We start from the raw sequence: 16,047 nt of genomic DNA, 5'->3' as shown, positions 1-16,047 counted from the left end.
AAGTTTCCCATTACCCAGAGAAACCGCAGCCCCGTCTGTACTTTAGTTTAATTGCTGCTTTTCTGAAACACTTCAAAGAATGTTTCTAACCGCAGTATGTGGCACATATTATTAGATTTGTTTTTGGAATATAATGATAAACTGTTGCCATTATGGAGGTAGACATAATTATCTGAAATCTATTTTAATCTATTCTGCCTTTTAAATATTCTATGTTCCCTTTTAATAAGAGGTAGCATCCACCCTTTGATGTTATAGCGGAGGTGTAGAAAGCTCTCCTCTCCTTGCTGCAAATGTTAATTGAATAGCCTCCCTTTCTCTTCATTAGCTGCATTAGCTTGCATTAACACCTTTTAATATCTCTTTAAAATCTTGTTCAATTTACTTTCTTTAATCTTTTCCTTTCCCAGAGTGTTGCATCACTTTGATCCTCATCTTCTTCTTTTCTTTGATGACAACTTTGAGTTTAATTTGTATTTGAATTGAAATGGAAATTTACTAATTCCCCAGAATTCAGCCTGCACTTTACAGGGGTTCTGGCATCCGCATCAGCATTCGGTGCTGCCTGGGCGGGCGGGGGGAAGAGGGCAACATGGAGATTTCTGCCCCAAAAGGCGGCTGCTGCTCTGACACCCCCTCACACGCAGGCAGGAGAGCAGCTTCGCTGTCAGATGCCTTGAGGGTCCCAGACAAGGTGAACAAAGGAATTTTCTGCAACGCCTTGTTCTCAAGGGCCTGGCTCCCAGACTCTGGGTGTTTCTGGCCGTGTCAAGGTGTGCTGAGCTGCCTCGGTGCTCAGCACCCTGCAACACCCTTCCGTGGGGTGTGCTTAGGAGCAATCCCCAAGTGCAGAAGCCCCCTCGCTGCCTGGCAGCCCCCAGATCTGCTCTGGGCCAGAGAAGGTCTCCTAGCCACTGCACCAAGGCATTTATCACCGCCTGTCCTGCAGCCCCAGCGAGGAGATGGTCGATTAAGTCTCCCGAGGGGTTTTTGATGGGACCAGGATGGGTGACATGGTGCTCTTCTCTGCCAGCTCCCTCCTTGCTGCTCTCTGGGCTGGCATTGGGGAGGTTTGGCAGGGCAACTGCTGTGGGCACCACGGCTGGGACACCCTGCCCTTTGCAGAGGAGTGGGCACCACGGGGACCTGCCAGGGGTGCACAAAGAGAGACAAGAGCCACCTTCATCAGATGAGAGTGTTTTGGTGTTTCCCAGTCAGTGACCTGGAGATGAACAGCGTGACAAGGTGTGCTGGCTTCTCCCCTGCCTTCTTTCCAGGCAAAGCTGGGGAGTAGGGCCTGGGAAGCCCTTCAGCCTTCTCAGCCTTGCGCGTGAGTGAGTAATTTCTTCATTTGTCTCCTAGAGCTTCACGTGGTGTTGGGAAACAAGTGGCAGCAACTGCTGGTTTAGTGCTCAGGGACATTTCTGTGCTGTTCCCCTGACACCTGGGGCTTCCCTCACAGTGCATTTCTGCTCTTGTCTTCTGGACAGGGAGGATCCTCTTCACTGCAAACCGGTCCCGGTGCTGAGCATCGCTGCATCCCCTCCCGTTCTCCAGGGGTGGATGGGCTCACTCCAGGTATGTTGTAGACCTTCAATAGAGGGACCAATGTCCTTTCTGCAAGTCCCCTTAGCATCACCTCACCCTTAGTTCTTCCTAGATCATTTTGCCTTTTAATTACAGGCTCTCTCTGCTGTTGCTGAGCAGCCTTCAGCCTGGACCTGATGCCTGGAGAGCGCCGCAGTGATTTCCCACTCCCCTGAGGATGTGAAGCAACACTCGGTGGGGCTCAGCGCCCACGAGACCCCTTTCTGCTGAGGATGGGTGCTGTCACCTGTGTGGAGACGAGGTCCCCAGCGTGCGGCGGAGACCTGGGCGGTCGGCAGAGTGGGTGAGTGTTACTGAGGGCTCTCGGCCACCACACACCAGCATCTTTCTCCCTCTCGCCCCTTTCACCGACCAGTTCCCAGCCACGGGGGGCTCCTGCGTGGCACAGGCTGGGACCCGGGGCTGGCAGAGCATGGGGGTGGCTGCCAGCCACTCGTGTGCCCGCTCCTTGGGGGTGTCTCCCAGTGAGTGGCCTCCCCGATTGTCATCTCTGGGCTTTGCTGGTTTTCCTTCGTGTTTTCCACACGGGCAGTGGTCAGGCTGGCGAGGCCAGGTGTGATGAGAACGGAACGAATGCGTTTTGAGGCCAGGAAGGTTTATTGCTCTCCCTGAAATTAAATTAAACACCAGCCACGGCTGCTCAGGGTACATACGGATGGTTAATTGGGTTCTTCATGCCTACTGCCTCTGCTGTGCTTTCACCCCACGCGTTCCTGCGCAGTCCCTGGGGCCCCGAGGGTGACTCTGTCCCCACAGAGCCCTGTCACTGCCAGGGGAGCCTTGCTCTGAGCCACCGCCGCCCCACCAGCTGCTTTGCCAGAGATGCAGAAAGCTTTCTATTTTTTTTTTTTAGGCTTAAGGGTTAATAAATCAGCTTGCTCTTTAGAGAGATATAGTAATTTTTTTAAGACTTTATTCCTGATGCTCTTCATCAGAGCGCTTGGTATCTATTAAAAACAAATTGGTGTGGATTTTAACAGTAACATCAGAGATGAATCACTCCTTTTTTTCTGAGCGCTTTGAATGGTACTTGTTGAGTCCAAAAGAAAAGGCTGTTGATTGATACATTATTCACAGGCTTGATTTCTTGATTTCTACAAATATTTTCTTTCTCTGTGTACATTCACCCGGTCTTTCAGATGAATAACGTTGAAATGGGGAAGGCTGTTACCACAGGCTGCCGGGTTACGTGGTTTGGGGCTTGTTTTGCAGCGGGTCGCTTGGTGTGAAAAATTAATAAGGAAGAGGGATGAGTCTGTGACCTCCCTCCTGCCTCCCCCACCCCAGGTATTGGGAAGGGGGCGATACCTCCACCCCTCCACCCCTGCCATCCTGGCGAGCGCTTTTGGCAAACCTGAAGCAATTCTTGCTTTCCAAATGAAGCTGCCTGCCTTCGCCGTGGCCTGATGGCAGGGAGACGATGGTGTCCCTCTTTAAAGCTGCAAGTGATCTCTGTCTCCCGCACAGAAATGAAAGGGTTGGTCTGAAATCTCCGGGGAGAAGGCGTTGCGGTCGCGGAGGACCGTGCCGTGCTGTGCTGCCCTTGTCGGGCAACTGAGCTCCCTCCTCTCTGCCTCGGAGAGATGGGAATTTATAGGGTGTTTTGCATCTTTTTCCTTTTTAATCCCTGTAAAGGAAGCTGTGATTTTTATTTTTTTTTTTTTTTGAAGCATTGCTCTTTTCCTTCTCTTCCTTTTCTGGGAAGAGCAGCTTTGCTTGGAGGCTCGTGCTTTGCAGATGCTCCTGGGGAAAACGGGCGATTTGTCACTTCCAAATAGCTGCATTTTCCCCCGCTCCCTGTGATCCTCCATTTAAACCAGAGGCAGCGTCTGAAAGCACCTCCCAGGCTGGCGGAGAGGAGCTGTGTAAGATGGAAGGATACAGGGAAGTGTCTTTAAGGGATCATAGCTTATCAGCAAGAACAATAAATTCCCCGGCTTGGGAGGTACCTTGATGGCGGGTTACGGAGCACGACCTTCCCCCAGGCACCCATCCCTGACACGGCAGAGCAGGAGCGTGCAGCGGATGGGGTTGTGAAAGACTGAGGCAAACGGTGTCTGTGAGCCAGAATTTCCAGGGTTTTCTGGCCTTCTTCAGCCAGAAACCTGCTCCTCCTCTTTGCTATAGCTGGGGTGCGCGCTCTCCTGGGCATGCGTGGCCTCTGGGATCAAACAGTACGAGGTTGTCCCCGTGTCAGGCTGGGGTCTTCTCACCCCCTGTGTTGTTTTTGGGCTGAAATGAGCCCAGGGATGTTTTCATGGGTGTTTGCAGAGGGCTCTTGGCTATTTGGGACGGTCAGAGGGGATGTGCCATCAGGGCTGAACCTTGCACTTTGCGATGTCCCCTCCCCAGCCGGGTCTGTGTGGGGGATGAGGACCTGCCCCCAGTGTCACCTCCAGCAGATCAGGCAGTCCCTCACCTTGGTCTCACTGCTCGGTGGCCCAGGGGAGCGGGGTGGAGAGGTGGGGGCTGTCTGTGGACAAGGCAAAGTGCTGTTTCAGTCCTGAGGTTTGGAATGAAGTGGTGCGTGCCAGGCTGTTGTGGTCCTCTCTGTCCCTCCAGATCCCTGGGAGAGAGAAAAAACCTGGAGCATTGTTGGTTTTCCTCTCTTCTCACCTCCCAGGAGGGATCCATCCGTGTGCTGTGCTTGATTGAAATGGACTTGTAGCTTTCTGCTTGTTTTTCCTTTTTCCAAACCCCTCAATAAACCTCATGGACTGGTGAAAACCTCCAGCAGGTAAAACCCCTGGTGCTGTGCCCCGGTGGGATGGGGGGGTCTGGGGATGGTTGGGTGATGGTGCTGGAAAGCAGCTCTGCACACCTTGGGCTGCCCTGCCCAGAGCACCCGCAAAGGGGGATGCTTGAGGTCCCCTCTGGAAAAAAAAACAAACCAAAAAAAATCCAAACAAAAAACCCACCACCCTAAAACCCACGCCTGATGGAGCTTGTGCAATGTCCCATCAGAAACTCCTGCAGATCCCAAAGCCCAGCCCAGGAGCCTCCCGTTCCAAGCACATGTTGCTGCCTGATGGTGCCCGGGGGGGCTGGGGCGCTGTGCCCGGCTCCCCCAGGAACGGGGTGTCATGGGGCCACCTCCTTCACAGCTGCCTCGTTAGGAGAACAGCGTGAGGGCCTGAGGACTCCCTGTCCTGAGATGCTTTCCCTGCCAGGTTTACGTTGCTGTTGAGATGGCGTTGAATTTTTGTGCTCGATGCTGTTTCTCTCACGATTTCCAATAATAATAATAACAACAATAATAGTAAAAAGAAAAGACACGGGGTCTGAGATCCTTCCTCGGTCAGGTTTAATTAGCGGGAGGAGGATGCTGTGCAGGGGCCACGTCTGTTCCTGGGCTCTGAGTCAGTCCCTGGCGATGGTGAGGGCTCCCGTGGCCGTGCTGCCCCACGAGACCCCTTCCCCACCTCCCTCCTGCAGCTGCTTTAAGAGGCTTCTATTCATCTCGTTGCTGGTTTTGACTGGGAAACAGAGCAGGATCCTTCCCTGCCCGTGAACTGATGGGTGGGATTTTAGGTAGACCCGAGGACCTCGCCGTGCTGGGAAGCTTTTGGGGAGGAGCTGGCTGGAAAAAAGGCTGCAACAAAGTCTTAATATAGACTTAATTTTTTAAGACTATAAAGAAAGGCGATTTGAACACTGCTGGGAGATTGTGCCCACATGAAGGGAAAATAAACCCGGTTTTCCATGTGCTTTGGTCCAAAAAGCAGCGAGCATCCAGCACAAACTGCTTTACTGGAGAAGGATGTCTTCTACGAGGGTGGTTTTACTTCAGAGGCCTATGCACAAGAATGATGAATATTTCCCATTATTAAATCCAGTTTTATTTGCTTACAACTTTGCAGTTAGCTTGGGGGGAAAACTTTCTGTGGGCAATGTCTGCTTTAGGTTGAAACTCTGTATTTGGGAAGTTTTGGCGAAAACAATTCAACCACATCTGAGAGCAACGGGAGGGGAAACAGTCTGCTTTGACATGTTTAGAAAAGCAAAATAGAACGCACGCAACAGCCCCGCTGACATGCTCCTCTGCACGGACGGCGAGGCGGGCGCCTGGCTCCGAGACAGTGGCCAGGGGAAAGCTTGGCTCGCTGGCCCACCGGGCTTGGTGCCCCCATGGGTGGGACGTGCCCGTTTGCTGCCCTCAGTGAAGCAGATGGGCTGAGCTGGCCTTCCCCAGCTCCTGGGGGAGAAGAATCACAGAACCGTAGGGGTTGGAAGAGACCTCTGGAGACCACCCAGTCCAACCCCCGGCCAGAGCAGGTCCACCCAAAGCAGGTCCCACAGGAACGTGTCCAGGCAGGTTTTGAAAGTCTCCAGAGACGGAGACTCTACCACCTCCCTGGGCAGCCTCTGCCAGGGCTCTGCCACCCTCACAGCAAAGAAGTTCCTCCTCATGTTGAGATGGAACTTCCCATGTTCACGCTTGTGCCAGATACCTCCTGTCCTGCCACCAGCCACCACTGAGAAAATACTGTCCCCATCCTCCTGAGACCCATCCTTTAAGTTTTTATAAGCATTGATAAATACTTAACTCATGGAAAGCAGAGGGCTGGAGAAGAGCCGGAGGTGGGATGCCAGGAGGAGCACTCAGGGAGTCAAACTCCTCCTCCGCCCTTCCCACAGGGCTCCTAGAGGAAAGTGTAATGCTCTCGTGTTGCTCGGGCACGTAGCAAGGAGAGAAAGTTGCTCCCAAATCTGGGTTTCCATCAGATAGAAGCCAGTACCACAAATAACCAACCCCTGTGATTGTTTGGGGTTAATCTCAGCCTGATGCCCTGCGTTTCCTGAGGGCTCGGGGTCCTCTGCTGAAGGTCTGTGGGAAGCCTCTGCCCAGGGGGGGCTGGCAGGGGGTGATGAGCCTCCCGGCACCCTCACGTGCTGCTCCCCTTGCACCTCTGAGCCACCAGTTTGGGCGTGCAGGAGGTTGGCTGTGTGGGTGATACCATTGTTCAAAGCGCCAGTGCTGGTTCCTCAGCTCCTTGGGTGAGCTCCTGGTAACCCCAGGTCCCCTCTGCCTTTTGTTCTCCCTCCCTTTTGAATTTGCTTTATGTAAATGCTGGAAGAAAAGAAAACTGTGTTGACCTGGGCACATGCCTTCCCTGCAGGAAGGACAAAACCGAAGGTCTTTGCAAGGTCCCCAGAGGCTGTGGCCCCTGGGCATGTCGTAGAATCACAGAACGGTTTGGGTGGGAAAGAACCTTAAAGCTCATAGAGTTCTTCCCCCCTGCCCTGGGCAGGGACACCTCCCACCAGCCCACGTTGCTCCAAGCCCCCTCCAACCTGCCCTTGAACCCCTCCAGGGATGGGGCAGCCACAGCTTCTCGGGGCAAACTGGGCCAGGCTCTCACCACCCTCACACCAAAGAGTTTCTTCCTAAGATCTAGTCTAAATCTCCCTCTTTCATGGGGTGCTCCAGCTCAGTGCCGCTCTCTGCTCAGGCTGGTGGGTCCGGTGTGAAGGTGTTTCTGTGCACCTCTGGGACCCACGTGCCACATCCCTACCTGCACAGGGGACCCTCAGGCTGTGGGGGTCCAGCCACCACCTGGAGCATGCAGCCACCTTGGGCCTGTAGCATCTTTAATACAGATGCCAGGAACCAGTTGAGCTAAAAGATGCCTGGGAAAGGGCAGAGCATCCCCAGGGACAGAGTGGTTTGGGACTCGGGGAGGTTGCCAAGGGACCAGTGCGCAGCAGGATGGGCCATGCTCTACCAGCATCGCTGGGTCAAAAGGGGTTTGGTGGCTGAATTTCATGCTTTGGGAGCTCTGCTACATCCTCTTGTGAGCAGGGAGCATCTCGGGAGCAGCTTCACTGTTGTTCTGTTGGCCACAGCCCTGGGGTCCTGTCCCTGGTCATGGAAGCCAGGGATCAGCAGGGGTAGTGGTTACCAGCTGCAAATACTGATGGGGAGTTGAATGGGGAGATGCTCGGGCTGCATCCAGACAGGAGCACACCACCGGTATTGAGTTTATATCATCCATCCCAGGCTTCTCTCCTTCCCTCTGCAGCGTGGTCCTGCGGCAGGAGAAAAGCACTTTCCCATTAAAAGTTGGGCAGGTTCTCCCGGGCTGCCTCCCTGCAAATGCGGCACTGGCATCCGTCTGAAAGGCTCATTGAACAGGGACCCATTTCTGTGCAGATATTTAAATGGAAATCCGGTAGGGTTATTAAGCAGAGAGCAGCGAATTTATTCTGGTCATTTATTATTGATAGGTAACATGACACTATTTTAATCGCCTTCTCTGATCCTGCTGCAGCACAGGGCTGTGGGGACGGGAGACAGCTCAGGGGGGGGAAACCAAATCCCTTTCCCGTGTTGCCACAAGGTGCTGGTTCATCTGGGAGCCTGGGGCATCCTCGCTCTGGCTCCTTCCAGCTGCCCAGGTCGGTCTGGTTCATGGTGAAAGCAGGGGTGCTGCTGGCAGGGAGGGAGCTGGACGTGGGATGTGAGGTGCCTGTGGGGTGCTGCAGCCTCCTGGGCCAAATCCTGACACCTCTGCAGGAGCTGCGGGGCCGTGGCATCCCTGGCAGAGGGACTGGGAAGCTGCGGGCACCCTGTGAGAGCCCCCAGGGCTCTGCGGGGGCTTCCTCCGGGCAGGCAGTGGCCTGCAGACCCTCTCTGCACAGCGACAGCCCCGCTTTGTCGGGGAACAGGCGGATAATCCCACCGCCGGGGGGGGGCTGCTGGTCGTGCATGGGTGAGGGGCTGTGTATGGCCCCCCCCGGGGCACAGGAAGGAGAAGTTGCTCGGGTTTTTGAGAGACAAAGCCCCAGCAGCTGCGGGAGACCCCCCCCTCCAGCCCTGCCCAAGCTGCACTAATAACTCATTAAGCCTTGCTAAAATCATCAAGCCCTCCACCTCCGAGAGGGACCCCTGCTCCTTGCAGAGCTCGGCCGCAGCCAGCCGTGCGTGCCCCCAGCCCTGGCTCCGGCTCTTCCCGCGGCAGGGACACGGCTTTGGCACCACACCAGCCAGGCCCTCGTCTGTCCCAGGGATTTGCCTCAGCTCCCGCTTTGTGCCTGGTTTGCAATTGTCCCTGGGAACGAGCCGTGGCCTTGGAAAGCGCCCGCTTCCCGGCCAAGCAGGAGCCTGCTGCCCTGGAAGAGCCTGTTTTGGGTGGGATGCTGCGTGGTCCTGCCGGGGGGCCGTGGGGTGCTGCAGGCATAGGGAGGCACGAGCACCCACAGCGTTTCACAGCCCCCCGTCCCACCACCAGCCTGGCCGGGCTTTGGGGGCAAACCCCTTTCCAGAGGAGCAGAGAGAGCTCCAGGGCTTCTCCGAGCTATTTATTCCGACGCCAAACCACAGCGTCGCTGTGCAGCTCCGCGCGGAGTTTGCTCTGGGTTATGATGTGCCGGGGTCTGGAAATGAAAGGGAATATTTTGCCTTTGAAAAAGAGAGGGATCGTGTCTGCTGTGTTAAATTCAGAGACCTGGATATGAGAAGAAGAAAAAAAAAAAAAAAAAAGAGAAATGTGTATGTGTGTGCGTGTGATGAAAAGCTTCCTGCGAGTTCATCCCCTGTAATTGGGATGGGAGCTCTTGCTCCATGCAAAATGGTGATGTTTGGTCACCCAGGGTACAGGCGAGGGGGGGGGTGTGCGGAGCCGTGGCCCCTCGTGTTGTTTGAACACTGCCTGCAAGTCCCAGCCTGGGCCATTAGAAATTAAAGAGCCGCTGTTAATCTGAGTTGGAAATAAAACAGGACACACATGAGCTGAGCTGGTTGGGCTGGACGGCTGCTGGTGTCAGCTTCAATTGGAATAAACAAGTGTTGCTGGGCTCTGCCGAGCTACTGGAAGGCAGAGCATTGCTGGGAGCGAGAGGCTGCTCCGCTCCCAGATGAGAACCACTTGCCCAATTTCTGCTCATTTTTAAACATAGGCAGTTGTGAAACTGAGAGGGTACTCAGGGGTACTCATTACCACTTCTTCTTTGCAAGAGTTTTCCTCCAGCGCCCATAAAAACACTTCTCGCTCTCACGAGGGATTCCACATCAAATATTCAAGGCAGATTACAGCGAGAACCACACAGGAGAAGGGGGGAGAAGAAGAAGAAGAGGGGAAAAAAAAAAAAAAAAAAGTCTAAACTGTTCAGTTGCTTTAATAAAGGAGCCAAAAAGGTTAAGGCAGAGGAAGGGAGGTGGCGGGGAGGGAGAGGCTCCCCGTTCCTCCTCGGGGCAGCGCTGACGGATGCCAGCTCAGCCTGGGTTTTGAAGCGGGTGCTGCTCCTGCTGAGCCAACTCGGGGCACAGGTTATTACCTGCAGCCAAGAGCAAAAATCTAAGCAGGGCTCGGGCGCACGTGGCTGTTCCCAGAACCGCCGCGCAGAGCTGCTTTCATATAAAAAAAAAGAACTCAACCAAAAAACAACCGAGGGTGGTGAGTATTCCTGCCCTGGGGGTGCTGGTGGCCTCTTTGAAATGGGTTTGTTTGCTGTTGGTCTGTGCAGAGACACCTCGGCTATCGCTGCTGCTGTGGGGAGGGTTTGGTTGCCCCATTGCAAAGGGGCAGGAGCTGGCCCCGGGGGCTCCCAGCCTGGATTTAAGGCACGGGTGGGCTGGCAACCCCCCAGCCCCCTGCCAGCTGGGCTCTTCCTGAGGTTTGCACCTCGTCCTGGCCACCTGGATGAGGAGCCTGGCTTTGGGGGGTGCTCCCCGTGCTGTCCCCAGCCCCTGCTCACTGCTGGGTCCTGCTGAGCCTCCCGGGTGCTGGTTGGACACCAGTGACACCTCCGGGGACACGGCCCTGGGCAGGAATAAACTGGGCTGAGACAAGTCCTTTGGCTGTGCTGGAGCAGGGGGGCCTGGAGCAGGCAGGGACCAGCCCCCGCTGGGGAAACAGCTCCAGCCCCATCTCATCGGTGGGGATTTTGACCATGATGCTGGGACTTCTCCAGCTGTTTGTTCTGTCCCTGCTGCAATTTTCTAAATCCTCTCTCCCCACGAGCAATCTGCCATTGCTGAGCCTTGGTTTGGCCCAGGAGATGGGGCAGGGGGTGAGCAGGAGATGGGGAAGGTCCTGAGTGGGCAATGGGACAGTGGGTGAGTGGGAGATGGGGCCAGGGGTGAGGAGGAGATGGGGCAGGGGGTGAAGAGGAGGCAGGAGATGGGGCAGGGGGGTGAGCATGCTGGGAGGCACTGGTTTTGCAGTGGGAGGTGGGGAGAGGCAGTATCTGACCGCAAGGCTGTGGCTTTGCCTGGCAAGGGTGGGTTTTCTCCTGGTGGTGCAGTGCCACAGTCAAACACTCAAAACCTGTCAAAGCTCCTGAGAGCACAATCTCACTTCACAGATAACATCTCCCCCCGCCCCAGAAACACGGTTCGCTGTTTCTCTCGCATGTTTTTCTACCACGTAATTGTTTTTCTCCTCCTAATTGCGCTGCGGAGCGTAACCCCGGCTGGCGGGGAGGAGGTGCTGCGTGGTGTGAACCCGGGGCCCGGTTTCGGGGAGGCCGTGCCGTGCCGGGTGACGGCGGGGAGGGGGTGTGTGCCCGGGGGGTGCGGGGGCACTTGGCACCCTGTCACTCAGCAGCACCCGGGGTTCATTTCCCCTTCTCACACAGCCCGGAGGGAGGGTGCAGGGTGCATGTGTGGTCTCTGAGCCTTTCCCACAACTCCCCTGTGCTCGTTAGGGGATGCTTTGCTGTGCTGCTGCTTGGAGCTGGGATGGGAGATGCCCAAAGCCACCCAGACCCTCTCCATGGCTGCCCTGCTCCTGCCTCCATCCATCTGGGAGATCTCCTGGGTCCAAGAGCTCGGGGCAAAGCCACCAAGCCCACCCTCGGTGGAGAGCTGTTTGCAGCAGGTGGGTTTGGAGGTAGCAACCAAGTGGTTTGGTTGCCCCATGACCAGCCCTCGGGGAAGTCACTTGGCTGTGACTTCCCCAGCTGCCCTCTGCACTGCTCCCCCCACCCTCAGCATCACCCCAGGAGATGCCCAAAGCCACCCAGACCCTCTCCATGGCTGCCCTGCTCCTGCCTCCATCCATCTGGGAGATCTCCTGGGTCCAAGAGCTCGGGGCAAAGCCACCAAGCCCACCCTCGGTGGAGAGCTGTTTGCAGCAGATGGGTTTGGAGGTGGCAACCAAGTGGTTTGGTTGCCCCATGACCAGCCCTCGGGGAAGTCACTTGGCTGTGACTTCCCCAGCTGCCCTCTGCACTGCTCCCCCCCCCCTCAGCATCACCCCACGGGTGACAAGGGGTGGCCCAGGGTGGGCTCATGATGCCGTGGGTGTTTGCCATGGCAGGAGTGTTTCAGGGAGGAAGCGAGGGGGGACCCCCTGGTGCCCTCCCCGGGGTGCTCAGTGTCTCCTGGTCGTGGTGGCAGCCTCTTGATTGCTTGGGGTTTTCTTTCCCCGTTCCAGTGCTGGGTTGCTGGGTGTCTCCAGGCCAGCAGCACCTGTACCGCTCTGCAGCGCGGCTCCTGAGTCACAACCCACCCACGTCGAGTGGTTATTAACCCACAGGGGAAAAGCTTTCCAAACGCTGCATACCAGGAGGCTTACCCGCTCCCTGCCTCCACCCCACCCAGCCCCACACCGCAGGGCGAAGGGTCCAGATCTACCCCGTGAGGGGGGCAGCAGCTCCCTGCGGGGGGTGGGGGCACGGGCTGGCCCCACTCTGTGCTGCAGGTGTGATCCCTGAGCCCCTGCCACCCCCCGGGGCATGGTCGATGCTCCCCAGATGTTGGGGTGGGGGGTGTGGACTGGGGAGCCTGGACCACAAAACGGGGATGCCGTGGGAAAAAATCACCTGGGAAGGGGGGACGACACCCAGCACTGCGTTCCCCTCCCTGCTTGGGGCAATGCCCTGGTCACCTGGGAAGGGGGGACGACACCCAGCACCACTTTCCTCTCCCTGCCTGGGGCAATGCCCTGGCCCATCATAGACTCACAGCATGGTTTGGGTTGGAAGGGACCTTAAAGCTCATCCATTCCCACCCCCTGGCCCGGGCAGGGACACCTCCCACCAGCCCAGGTTGCTCCAAGCCCCCTCCAACCTGCCCTTGAACCCCTCCAGGGATGGGGCAGCCACAGCTTCTCTGGCCAACCTGGGCCAGGCTCTCACCACCCTCACACCAAACAAGTTCTTTCCCACATCTCAGCTCCATCTCCCCTCTTTCAGGGTCAAACCCTTCCCCCTCCTCCTAAGGGCTCCCCTCCCTGATCCAGATTTTCCCCCCCCATCTCTTCTGGAGCCCCTTGAGGGACTGGAAGGGGCAATATGGTCTCCTCAGAACTTTCGCTTCTCCAGGCTGAACCCTCCCAAGTCTTTCTCCTCAGGGTTGTTCTCCATCCCTTCCCTGCCCAACCGGTATTTGAGCGTGGGATTGCCGTGACCTGGGTGCAGGACCTTGCACTTGGCCTGGTTGAACTTCCCTGGTGCTGGGAGGGCTCAGCCCCACTCACAGCCGCCCCCAGGCAGGGCAGAGGGTCCCAGCATCAGGGCCAGCTCTCAGGAGGTTGTCACAGCGTGTCCCGCAGGGCTGGGAGCACCTCGCAGCAGGGCCAAGCAGCGGGCAGGCGGTGGCACACGTGGTCCCCAGAAGCAGCACGGGTTGCTGTGGTTTCGGGCTCATCAGCAAATGGATTTGTGGCTTCAGCCGATTGACTCATCGCTGAAGTGTTACTTGGCAAGTGGAGCAGAGCTCCCGCCCCCAGCGCCGTGTCCTCCTCGGCAATAACACATCACGAGCGACAGTTTAAGGCAGGATGTGGCCATGGTTTCTTTTTCTTTTTCCTTTTTTTTTCCCCTAGGCTTTTTTTTTTTTGCATTTTTTTTTACCTTTTTTTTTTTCCCTTCAAGTTTAGATCCTCTCCGAAGAAAACAAGTCTCTGTGGTCGGGCAGTGATGCTATCGTCTGGCTGCAAGTGGTCCATGTCGATGGAAGATCTGCAGGTCCCACTTGTCCCCTCTGCTGCCAGCCCCCTGGACACCGAGCTCAGTGGGAGGACACAGGGATGGGGACAGGGTGTTCTGCCCCCCAGGACCGCAGTGTGGGAGGTGAGCAGGTCTGCGGCTGCTTGAAGAGCTCACTGGAATTGAGCTGGTTTCTGTTGAGTAATTTTGAGAAACTCGTTTGGGGCTGAAACAACTCCCTGTCCTGCTGGGTCCTGCCTCTCGTGGGTGACACGGATGAATCCTGCCCTGTGGTCCTGCGTGTCCTGGGCAGGACCCATGGGTGATGCTGCTCTGGGACGGCTGGTGGCTGCGGGCTCTGCCCCGTGGGGCTGACGGGGAAAGGCTGCTCTTTAACGGGGTGAAATTGTCTCATTTCACTCCCATCCTGTGCAGGCTTTTGCTGCCCTATGGCATCAGCCCAGGAAAGCCAGGCCTGTGCCTGCCTCCCCAGGCAGGCGTGAAGCTCAGAGGAGCTCCATCCCTGGAGGTGTTCAAAGGACAGGTTGATGTAGTGCTGGGAGGTCTGGTTTAGTGATGGCGATGCTTTTTGTTTGTTGTGCAGGTGTCTATTTTTGTCAGTTAGGTTGACGGTTGGACAAGATGATCTTTAAGGTCCCTTCCAACCATGAAGATTCTGTGATTTTTCAGCATCACGGGGCTGTGTCCCTCCTTCTGGCTGCTGTGACTTTCACCCCGGCTCCAGGGACGTGTCCATGGAGAGCAGTTCATGCCCTCATTGCCATTACACAAACCCACGGGGTTCCTGCCCCTGTGCTCTCTGTTTCCTCCGAGCATCCCTCAAATTCTTCCCTTTTCTCCCTGCTCTGCTCTAAATTTCCCAACTCCAGCTTTTGCCAAGTGCCCGTGGTGGAGCAGTTGGGGTATGGGCTGTGTCTCTGCCGGGTGGGAAGGTTTTGCAGGGGGTGGGGAGCGGGGCAGGGGCTGGGGAGGGGGGAGGAAGAGGAAGAGGAAGAGAGGAGAGCAGCGGCGGGGCGGCAGTTTGCTAAACCACCAGCTGACACAGGCAGCGAGGTGCTGCACTTTCCCGTCCCCAGTGACTTCTTGTGAAACACTAATTTTGAGTGCAGGTGTCCTGCTGGCTGTGGCTGGGGTGGCCATGACTTGCGGCTCCTCTCTCAGTGCCATCCTTGGGCTCTCTCACACCTCCTGCACCCAAAAGCCTGTTCGTGTGAGCCAAGGGTTTGCTTCCACAGGGACAAGTCAGGATTGTGAGCGTGAGGGCGCTGGGTTCAGATCACCAGCTCTGGCTCGGCTGCTGAAACCACCCCGCAGCCTGTGGTCGGTGCCTGCCCCGAGGCCACCACCCGTCCCCACGCCGGGCTCAGCATCTCCAGTTCCGTGGGATGGAGGGGAAGGTGGCAGGGCTGCGGTGGCTCAGCTGTCCCTGAGCTCCTCCAAACTTCCCAGGAGGATCTGCAGGGCCGTAACAGCTCATTTCCCCCTGAAAAAGGTGCTTCCTGGCTGCGGGGCTGCGCTGCAGGCTCTGCGGTTCCCCCAGCGCTGGAGTGGGGCTGGTGGGACCAAGCTCCTGGTGCTGGGGGTTTGGGTTGGGGCTTCTCGGGGTCTGCCCGCCGTGCCCTGAGGACTGGGGGAAGGGAACCCCCCCTTTCCTGGAGGTGCCCACTAGAAGCAGAGCCCAGGGCTGGGGATGCAGAGCTCCTGGCCACCCGCCCGTCCTGCTCCTGCCCTTTCGTCGCCCGCTGGGTGCCGGTAAACCTGGAAGGAAGTGGTTTGTGGAATGGTGGCAGCGATGAGCCGGTTCAGAAATGTGGCTATGGCTTGAGGTTTCTGCTCTGGAAAGCTGAGTAATTTCCACCAGAAGCAAGGCCACAAGAGAAAAAAAAAAAAAAAAAGGCAAAACCCCACAAAAATCCATCCCAAGAAATGCCTGTGCCACACACCTTTTGTCAGGGACCTTTGGAAGAGGCTGAGGGGCCTGGTGACGTGGGAATACCCGGAGCTGGGCTTTGCTCCTACACCAGGGTTGGGTAACAGAGAGACATCTCCTTGGGGAGATGTCTGTCCTTGGGGATGTCTGTGCCGGGGGTGTAAGGTCTTTATTCCTCCTTGTTGGTCTTTTATCAGAGCAAACCCGGGTGCTCGAGTGTCCCTTCCCCAGCCAGCAGGTTCTGCCCATGTCCCACAGCCGCTGTCACGGGGCTGGAGAAAACCCAGAGACCTGGGAATCCTCCATCCCAGAGAGCGGAGCCTGGGGGCACCCAAAACCTCTCTCCCCTGGGTCTGTGATGCAGCAGGCAAAGGCTACTGGTTTTACTTTTTAGGGTTGATTTCCTGAACTGCTTTATTTTGTAGCCTGCTGATTTTCTGGCACACAAAATCTTCTGTTAGAATTTTGGGGGTTTTTTTCTTTCTTTTTTTTCTTTCTTTTTTCTTTTTCTTTTTCTTTTTCTTTTTCTTTTTCTTTTTCTTTTTCTCTTTTCCTCTTTTTCTTTTCCTCTTTTTCTTTTTCCTCTTTTTCTTTTCTTCTTCTTCTTCTTCTTT

Source organism: Calidris pugnax, unplaced genomic scaffold, assembly GCF_001431845.1.
Source record: "Calidris pugnax isolate Ruff unplaced genomic scaffold, ASM143184v1 scaffold187, whole genome shotgun sequence".
Classification (NCBI taxonomy): domain Eukaryota; kingdom Metazoa; phylum Chordata; class Aves; order Charadriiformes; family Scolopacidae; genus Calidris; species Calidris pugnax.
Note: the sequence above shows the minus strand (reverse complement) of the source record.